At 41.2% G+C, this 10,379-nt stretch overlaps 1 long non-coding RNA gene across 1 annotated transcript; it reads left to right on the top strand.

Annotated features, from left to right (window-relative positions):
• Positions 1–1,674: 1,674 nt before the first annotated feature.
• On the top strand, positions 1,675–9,200 carry LOC134338619 (uncharacterized). Its single transcript, XR_010016263.1, has 3 exons — positions 1,675–1,812; positions 8,107–8,176; positions 9,049–9,200. It is a non-coding gene; the product is annotated as an uncharacterized LOC134338619 (long non-coding RNA).
• Positions 9,201–10,379: the final 1,179 nt, after the last annotated feature.

The raw sequence follows: 10,379 nt of genomic DNA, 5'->3' as shown, positions 1-10,379 counted from the left end.
CTTTCAGAGATTACATGACAGGGCAAAATTAAGTTTCTCAACACTATATTCACATGGACTTTCTCTGGATAAATTCTTATTATTACAATTGAAAATACATTCCACCTGCAATGTTGGAATCTTATTCAGTGTGACAACAGCTTAATCATAATTAGTGTGACAGTCCTGGGTTTCACAATTTCTATACGTACAGCAATTCAAATAAGGTAATGAATTCACAGTCACTTTGACATTAATTATTGTACGATGTCAGAAAAGAAAGTCAGTCTTGCATATTCATAGCCTTATTTTTGGCTTTTCATGATATTCCTAAATACAATAAGTTCAAATAACTACTTTTTAAATTATATTTTATTTTATTGAGGTACAGCACGGTGTTGTAGCGTGGATGAAATCACTGGAGAGACAGAGTCACTGGTAGATACAAAGCAGCTTCTTTATTCGACACAACAAGGTACAGCAGGCATCATACGGACGGAGATGCTTTCGGTAGAAAGGTCTGCTAGCCCAATGTGGGCTCGATATTTATATGCTAAACACAAAGGCAATCGCTACTTAAAAAGTTATAGACAATGCATAAACAATGCTTCATTTTGAAGCTACATACTAAACATCACACCACCTAACTCCATCCTTTCCTTCCGACGCCAGCATGTCTGGGTTGGTATCCACAGCCTTTAGTTAAATCCACAATACATTTATTTGGCATTTTACGTGCTAACATAGAAGACAATTAATATTTATAAAGTACAGATAATACTGTCTTCGAAACTACAGCATCTGGTCAAACTACGGCACCAGAAGCATCTGGTATTCACACCTTTTTAGGTAGTGCATTGTTGTGGACTCAGTCCACAGTACTTTGTCAAATAGAAGTCTGGTGGCCAAAGTCACTTAAGTGTAAACAAATCATCTACTCAAAAATCTCACTCTAACACACGGAGCAGGTCCTTCTGACCCCTCGAACCGTGTCACCCAGCAGCCCCCGATTTAAACCCTAGCCTAATCACGGAACAGTACACAATGACCAGTTAACATATCGACTGGTACGTCTGTGGATTGTGGGAAGAAACTGGAGCACCTGGAGGAAACCTACACGAGCACGGGGAGAACATACAAACCCTTTATTGGCAGCACCCGGAACTGAACCCAGGTTGCAGGTACTGTGAACCATTACTGTGCTGTAGGCTACTCTGTAGGATCCAATAGAAAATGTTAGAAATATTCACATTGTCAGGCTGCAATTTAGAGAGAAAAACAGCATCAAAATCTCAGGTTAATATTCCTTCATCAGAACTGTGAAAGTACACTTGACCTAGCAGAAATGGAAAAGAGTAAAGAGAAGAGAGAAAGAGTCAGTGATGAAAATGAGACAAAGACTAATAAGGTAACCATTACTTTAAACACTAGTAGTTAAGAAATAATAGGAACAAAGGCTCAAATTTAAATTGAAATATCCAGCGCCATCTGCAGAGAGAAATAGAAGCCAATGAGACAGTCACAGTTGTGACTTTCAGAATTTGTTTACGACTGCACTGGCTGGAACACGGAGTTGATTTTGAGCCTGCTGGGATGTTTATTATGCATCAGCCTGACCTAGGGCAGGTCACATCTGAAGTGCATGCACAAACCTCAGCAGGATAATTGTGACATCAAGGAAACACCAGCCATACTGCCTAGTGCACCCGCACACAACGGTGCCGTGGAATTTCAGGAGTTTCGGCCGCATCTGATGCTGTCTAAAACTGACTGAAGCAATTACTGCATCCATCCCTTCAAGGAAAGCGTGCCATGTAGCAGGATGTGGAGCAGGTGGGCTGATTAGGTCAATAAACGGAGACAGGCTAGGAAAGATTATTTCTGGGAGTTCCTTTCTGAACGAGGGGAAAATGAGATTCAGAACAGCAGAAAAAATATTTCTGTGATTTAGAATGTGATCCTGGCAACAGAAGTGCCAGGAGGAATGTAATCACTCAGAATCATCTTCAGCTCAGGAAAAGTGAAAACGTCAAAATGTCGACTGTACTCTTTTCCTGGACAGTGCCTGGCCTACTGAGTTCCTTCTGGAAGAAAAGGTGCAAACTGTAGGCTGAACCGGATATCAATCCTTCCAGAGTTCCTGCAACTTCTTGGGCCTCTTGCCTGGTCCAATTCTTTACAAGAGTCACTGTTGGGGAAAAAAACTCAGACCATTGCAGAAGTAATCACCCTGCCAAAACTTGCGAGAGGCCCAGGTCATACATTAAGCAACAGTGCAAAGTTTCTGCTTTTCTAAGTTAAAAATAAATTTCTTACCAAAGAACATAAATGTCACCATATACTACCCGCTGGGGAGTATTCTGGAGTGATGTGAATATAGCAGGTATTAATTCGAACGAGAGCCAGGCTTTCATTCTGTAAGTGTAAATGAGTCGAGCAAACTTGCAATTAGCCTTCAGTATTTTTTAAAATTGCAAGCAGTAAATTGAAATTAAAAGCACAGGGTGTTCCAGAGATTGAAAATGATAGAGTCAAATGTTAAAACAATAGGATTTCCATTAATCGGAATGTATCAAAGTAGGCAATATGGCTAAGTAGTTACACTACTGTGAATTGAGTGCAAGTTGGCAGAGCAAATGGATGTTGTCACTTAGCATACCAAACATAGTCATAGGTATAAGCAATCAACAGGAATTCTGCAGATGCTGGAAATTCAAGCAACACACATAAAAGTTGCTGGTGAACGCAGCAGGCCAGGCAGCATCTCCAGGAAGAGGTGCAGTCGACGTTTCAGGCCGAGACCTTTCGTCAGGACTAACTGAAGGAAGAGTGAGTAAGAGATTTGAAAGTGTGAGGGGGAGGGGGAGATCCAAACTGATAGGAGAAGACAGGAGGGGGAGGGATAGAGCCGAGAGCTGGACAGCTGATTGGCAAAAGGGATATGAGAGGATCATGGGACAGGAGGTCCAGAAAGAAATCCCTTGCTCACTCTTCCTTCAGTTAGTCCTGACGAAGGATCTCGGCCTGAAACGTTGGCTGCACCTCTTCCTAGAGATGCTGCCTGGCCTGCTGCGTTCACCAGCAACTTTCATGTGTGTTGGTATAAGCAATCAATAGTTTTGGTGTACTTATCATTTTTCTGTCCTCAGAGACAATCCTAAAAACATTAATTTTGGGTTTCGACGCTCTGTCATCAAAAGGTTTTAGAATATTGGTGTAACTAGTTTTCCCCAAAAGCGTTTGGATCTACAGAGGCGTATTATCCATTACAATGTGCTTCCACTATGTATCTCAAAAGAACCATATTTCAACCCAAACTATTGGAGTAAACAATGTCATCGTAGCTATTGAAATTGTATTGTACCTTTGATCTTAACGGTATAAAATTGTGATGTACCTTTGTGTTTGTGAGCTGCTACCAAGAGCCTCTCCATGAGTGTCTGAGTGTCGCCAGTTTGTTGTGATGAATAAAGACTTCTACATCACCAGCTTTGGTGCCTCTCTTGAGACTTTGATCACAGCAACAACTTGACCCTGAGGTTCATTGTCTTGCAGTCATTCACAGTAGAACAAAGAAATGCCATCGAATCAATGAAAATTACAAACAAAAACTGACAATCAATATGCAAAAGAAGACAAACTGAGCAAGTACAAATGAAACAAGTAATACTGTAAATATAGTTGAGAACATGAGTTGTAGAGTCCTTGTAAGTGAGTCCGTAGGAATTTAAAGACATTTGAAAGTAGCTACTATTTTCCTTGACCTCAAGGCAACTTTGATGTTTCCAGAAAGTTTAACCCTCATGGATCATGCAACTATTGCTCCATAAGTATGGTCAGATCAATGAAGCAAGATCAATACTTGGAGAAAGCAGTACAATTGCTCGCTCCAATCTTGTACTCTTACACGCCAATAACTTTAAATAAAGCCTTAACTTTAGGCACCCTTTTTCCCGGTTTACCTGAAGTTTGAATAGATTGCAGAATTTCAATTTTCATTCACGGAATGCACAATTTACTATCCCTCACTGGGGGAGAAGATGAAAAGTGGAAAAGGGACAGTGCAGAGCTAAGAAAGCTTTGTGCTTCCATCAAGAATGTCACAATTCTATTGTTCAAAAAAGCCTTTTATTCCTGATTTTTACCAAAGGTAAACGAAGGAAAGATTTATAACACTTATTTAGAAAATTACCATTTTTATTCAGATCACTAAAGGGTATCAAAATGAGATTACATTTAAATAATTGCAATAAATCTTGACTTTGACTACATTTCCTGAAATTGACGCACGTTCATTATTGTGCTAGATTGTGAATCCGCAGCAAAACTGTACCTTGGAATCAAACATGAGAATCAATGAGAATGTTTATTTTTAAACCATTAATTGGCCTTATTGGATCTGTTGTGACTGCAACTAAATCACTGGAGAAAATGGAGAAACTGCAGTCATCTAAGTCTTTATCCATCTTAACAAACAAATATTCTTCTAGAGACACTCTTGGTTGGGGCTCCCAAATCCAAAATCACATTTTGATACTGTCAGGATCAAAGCTAACAGCAGGTGATTTAATACAAACTCAATAGTTACAATGACATTAGTCGCTCCATCCTTCGGGCTGACAATGCTTCCTTTGAATTTCAGTGGGAGACACCCCTAAATGTTCAAACACCCCTGCTGACAAAGCTATCCTAAAAACTTCTGAAGACAAAGAGCCAGATGCCAGAGTACACAATAGATCAGCTACTGACTGCTACTACACCTTTGGCCATGTTTGACATGCTGAGTGATAGCATCAGCCTGGTCTGCCAGCTTGAACTCAGTCATAACGTTGCAAACAACTTACCCATGTTGCCTTAGTTGACGCAAGCCAATTAACATAACCTCATTATCTGAGTGTTAGGCTGAGGCATATACAAACATCTCATGGTCACCGTTTTGCAAACCATATCTCTTAGTCTGAAGGAAGCCTGTGCGCCACAGGCACTGCAAAGCCATGCTCTTAACGTCAATTTTCTGCTTGCAATTTACAATCCACTTTAAGAACTGAAGACTGGCTCATGTCTGAATTAACAACTGCCAGATCCACATCTAACTCCAGAATACTCCCTTTACAGGATCTAATTCAGTAAACTATTCACTGTCGTGGCTGTAAATGAACTCCCAAGGAAATGCACACACAAGAATGAACACATTAAGATAAAATAATTCTATATGTCTTAATCATGCTAGAACAGTCTATCAGTCCTAACCTGTGAATGATTCTTGGACATCACATTCTGAATTCCAACAATTGTAACACCAGGGAAAAGACTAGAACATTAGCAATGATTTAACAGAAATGATTAGCTAAGCAATGCATTTTTTCTGTCCAACCACTGAGTCCATTACTCCTTCAATTAACACACAGAACTTCTGTTTGTTAGAACACAGGCTGTTTTTTCAGATGCCATTTTCATAAATACTCATGTCTAGAAGTACAGTTTCTTCCTGCTTCAGTGCAAGGTTTACCAGATAATGAGATAATGCTGCAGTAAAGTTACTTCCCCTAAGTGGATGACATAAATTTCTAGAAAATCAGATGCCTCCTGTAAGGAATTGATGAAGCAAACGTTACTTTACTTTCTGTCCAAATGCCAAAGCTACAATTGACATTGCAAGAAATCTGTAGTTCTTTAATGAACATATTTGGAAGAAGCTGATTTTAAAAAAAACATAAAATTTTCCTTTCCAATCACTACCTGTGCTTGCATACAACTTGTGTACAAAGGCATTTAGTCCTCATTGCACATCAGCAATCACCCAATCTCTCATCATTAAAACAATGCTCTGCTTTACTATGTTCTGCACACCAATGTAGATGGCCTCCCAAGTATTTCTTCAAGAGTATCTCTTCTTCCACTCTTTGAAGTTCTCAAGAATATTCGCTGCACCAGTCTTCTGTGCAATACTTTCCACACTGTTAAAAAGTAAAGTATACTTTCCTCATCTCCCTCTGCTTTTTTGGCTAATTGTCTTAAACCATACTTTCTCTCTGCTAGTGAAATCACATTTTCCTTAGTTGTTTTGGGAAAACACTTCTTATTCTTGAATACCTAACTCAAATCTCCCCGTAACCTTTAATGCACTAGGGAGAATAACAGTAATGTATGTTTAACCACATACAGGATCTGTGGATTTATAGCAAGGCTTGTATTTATCCCCCTTCTCTAATTGCCCTTCCCATCTCTTGCCTGCTGTTAACCTTCAAGTGAATGTACTCCCCTGTGGTTTTGGAGAAGACATTTCTGGATTTGAATCCAGCAACAATAATGTACGATAAAGTATCTCTAAGTAAAATTGAACTTGCTAGTGCTTCAATTCTGATGTGACTGCGGCGATGGCCGTCTCTGTGGTTGAGATTGTGAGTTTGTAAATTACAAGTTATACCTTTGAGATATAATTAAATAAGCTGTTTTTTTTTCCCTGCATGGTGGCAGAACTCTTGAGTGGTGTTGAAACTGAATGTATCAAGGCAGGTGGATGATATTCCATCATGATTGTGACTTGTACTTGGTATAGTGTGGAAAGCTGTGAATCATATTCAGAGAACACTCATCACCTGCTGTGCTCGTAATTACATTGCTTATGTACCTGTTCCAGTTATGTTCCTAGACAATACTTAACAGAAAGTAATAATGAAAGGTGGGTCAGGTTGGAATCAACGACAGTAATGCCACTGAATATTGGGGCAATTAGATTTCCTCTTGCTTAGAGATGGCGCTTGCCTGGCATTTACGTGACATGAAAATTACTTACACTGATGTTGAAGTATTACAGGAGTTACAATGGAACCATCAGCAAACAATCCCACTTCTAAGCTCCTGAAGAAAGGAAGTTCATTGATAAAGCAGCTGCAGATACTCCCCTGAGAAATTCCTGTAGTTATGTCCTGGAGCGAGGATGATTATTTCAAACAACTACAATCATCTTCACTCATCAAGGGACAACTACAACCAGACCCATTTTCCAGCCATTACTGAGCCCTCTGTCAAAATTGTTCAACTGATTGTCAGCTTGTTACAGCATTGGCTGTATTTGCAAAGTGCTCACTGAATTTGCAACTGTGACAATCAATACACTTCATTGGTGGAATTTGGGATATAACGAAAGGAATATGACAAATGCAAGAATCCATTTCCTTTTTGGCATACCTTGTACACAATTATGTGGCCAAATTCTTCTCTAACTCCATCTACAAGTTTGTAGATGATACCATTCTAGCAGGCCATATCTCAAAAATGATGAGTCAGAGTACAGGAAGGAGATAGCGACCCTAGTTACATGGTGTCATGACAACGACCTTTCCCTCAATGTCAGCAAAACTAAAGACATGGTCACTGAGTTCAGGAAGGAGGCCAGTGTACATGCTCCTGTTTATGTCAATGGTGCTGGGGTTGAGAGGGCGGAAAGCTCCAAGTTCCTAGAAGTGAATATCATCAATATCCTGTCATGATCTAATCACATAGATGCCACGGCCAAAAAAGCTCACCAGTGCGTCTCCTCCCTCAGGAGACTAAAGAAATATGGTATCTCCTCATTGACCCTCGTTAATTTTTATCAGTGCACCACAGAAAGCATCCTATCCAGATATGTCACCACTGCTCAGCCTGTGACAGCATTCAAGAAGCTACAGAGAGTTGAAGATACAGCTCAGCTCATGATAGAACTTCCCTCTATAGAGTCTATCTACATTTCTCACCTCCTCAGTAATGCAGCCAGCGCAATCAAAAGCCACACCCGCCCCAGACATTATCTATTCTCCCCTTTACTATTGGGCAAACCTGGAAAAATTGTACCACCAAGATCAAGGCCAGCTTTTATCCCACTGTTATAAGCCTATTGAACCATTCCCTAATGCAATAATTTGGACGTTTGATCCCACAAACCACCTCACTTGCACTACACTTTCTCTTTAATATAACACACTGTATTCCTCACTTGTTTTCATTTTATTTTGTACTACCTCAGTGCTATTGTAATGAATTGATCTGTATGAATGGGACGCAAAACAAGTCTTTCCCTGTACCTCAGTACATATGACAATAATAAAGCAATTTATTAATTTACTTAAAATTTTTATTTTATAGCAAGGGTATGGAATCTTTGGAGAGGGTTTACATGAAAAGTTGGAACTGCAGAGTTCACTCTGACGAAATGGTAAGCAAGCTGGTTCTCTTTTTTTCTCAAGGCATAGTTAGGACTGAAAGAGGGAGCAGAAGGTGAGGCTGATGGAATTTGATGATAAAGGAGAAAGGGATCTCACCAGGATTGGGGTATATAACCTGCTTTTGTAGAAGCTGCCTACAAACTGTAATTCCATGTAATGTTACATTCCCTTGACTTCCCCCTCCCAAAGTCCATAATCAAGTGACACTGAGAGCAATGTTGTTGCTTCTTTCCGATCTGCACAGACTGTGGTCTCCTGGCATGGAAGTCAAGGATCCATTTGCGGAGCGAGGTACAGAGGCCCAGGTTTTGGAGCTTGTTGATTAGAAATGAGGGTATGATTGAATTAATCAATAAGCAATAGTCTGACGTAGGTATTGCTATTCTCCAAGTGATCAGAGACTAACTGAGAGCCGGGGAGATTGCATCCGTTGAAGACCTATTGTGGCGATAGGCAAGTTGCAGTGCCTCCAGGTCCTTGCTTAGGCAGGAGTTGATTCTAGCCTAAACTAACCTCTTAAAGCACTTTATCACCATAGCTGTGAGTGCTACTGGGTGATAGACGCTGAGGCAGTTCAACCTGCTCTTCTTGGGCACTGGTATGATTGTCACTCTTTTGAAGCAGGTGAGAACCTCCAACTGCAGCAGTGAGGAATTGAAGTTGTCCTTGAACACTTCCACCAGTTGGTTGACACAGGCTTTTCAGAGCCCTACCATGGGCCTGATGCCTTGCAAGTGTGAAGCAGTTGTGGTTGGCAATACTCAGGGACTTGGTGAAATAACCTGAAATAATCTTTTTTATATTTATGTATAACTATGAGTTTTATGTAAAATATTGTACCCATTTTTGCTTTCATTTGCAGATATGGGATCAATCTTATTTAGTTTACAGTTCAGAGTTTTCCCCAAGATCGACACACAAGATGCTGGAGAAAATCAGCAGGTCAGGCAGCAACTATGGAATGGAATAAACAGACGTTTCGGGCTGATACCCTTCATCAGCACAGGAAAGGAAAGGGGAAGAGGCCAGAAGTAGAAGGTGAGGGGAGGGGAAGGGGTAAAATCTTGGTGATAGGTGAAGCCAGATGGGTGGTGGAGAGGGGAATGAAGTGAAAAGCTGGGAGGTGATAGGTGGAAATGGTAACTGGGCGAAGAAATTGGAATCTGACAGGAGAAGAGAATCTGAAGGATAGGATGAGAGAAAGGGAAAGTGGAGAAACCAAGTGAGGAGGTGATAGGCAGGTGAGAACGGAAGTGGTAAGAGGGGAGCCTGGGTGGAGATTGGAAGAAGAGGGAAGGAGATGGGAAGAAATTATCAGAAGTTGGAGCAATCGATGTTCATGCCATCTGGTTAGAGGCTCCCCAGATGCCATATGAAGTGCTGCTCCTGCAGTCTAAGTGACAACCTAACCTACAAGTCAGTTGGAGTCATCTGCTGTGTCCGGTGCTCCCAATGTGGCCTTCTCTGCACTGGAATGACCAGACGTAAATCGAGGTACCACTTTGTCAAGCACCTTCGCTCCATCCACATCAAACAGGATTTCCCAGTGCCCAACCATTTTAATTCCAATCCCCATTCTCATTCTGACAAATCGGTCCATGGCCTCCTCTACTGCCACAATGAGGCCATGCTCAGGTTGGAGGAGCGATACCTCATATTGTCTCATCGCCTCCAACCTGATGGCAAGAACATTGATTTCTCTATTTTTTGTTAAATTCTACTCATTTTGTTAAATCATCCTCCTCCTCCTCTCCACCACCCCCCCATCGCTTCTCTTCTCATCTGCCTATCACCTCACCCTTGGCCTCTCCTCCTTCTCTTTCTCCCATGATCCACTCTCTTTTCCTATCAGATTCCTTCTTCATCAGTTCTTTACCCTTTCCACCCATCACCTCCCATCTTCTCACTTCATCCTCTCTCCCCCACCAACCTGGCTTCATTGATCCTTTTAGCTTGTACTCCTTCCACCCCCCCCCCACCCCCACCTGGCTCCACCAGTCACTTGCCAGTTTGAACTCCTTCCCCTTCCCCAAACTTATCCTGATTTCTCCACCCTTCCTTTTTGGTTCTGATGAAGAGTCCGGCCTGAAATGTCAACTGCTTATTCTTCCCCATAGATGCTGCCTGACCTGCTCAGTTCCTCTCGCATTTTGTGTGAGTTGCTCCAGATTTCCAGCATCTGCAGAATCTCGT

Source organism: Mobula hypostoma, chromosome 27, assembly GCF_963921235.1.
Source record: "Mobula hypostoma chromosome 27, sMobHyp1.1, whole genome shotgun sequence".
In the NCBI taxonomy this organism is placed as follows: domain Eukaryota; kingdom Metazoa; phylum Chordata; class Chondrichthyes; order Myliobatiformes; family Myliobatidae; genus Mobula; species Mobula hypostoma.
The sequence above is the reverse complement of the archived record's forward strand: the minus strand, read 5'-3'. Positions and strand labels throughout refer to the sequence as shown.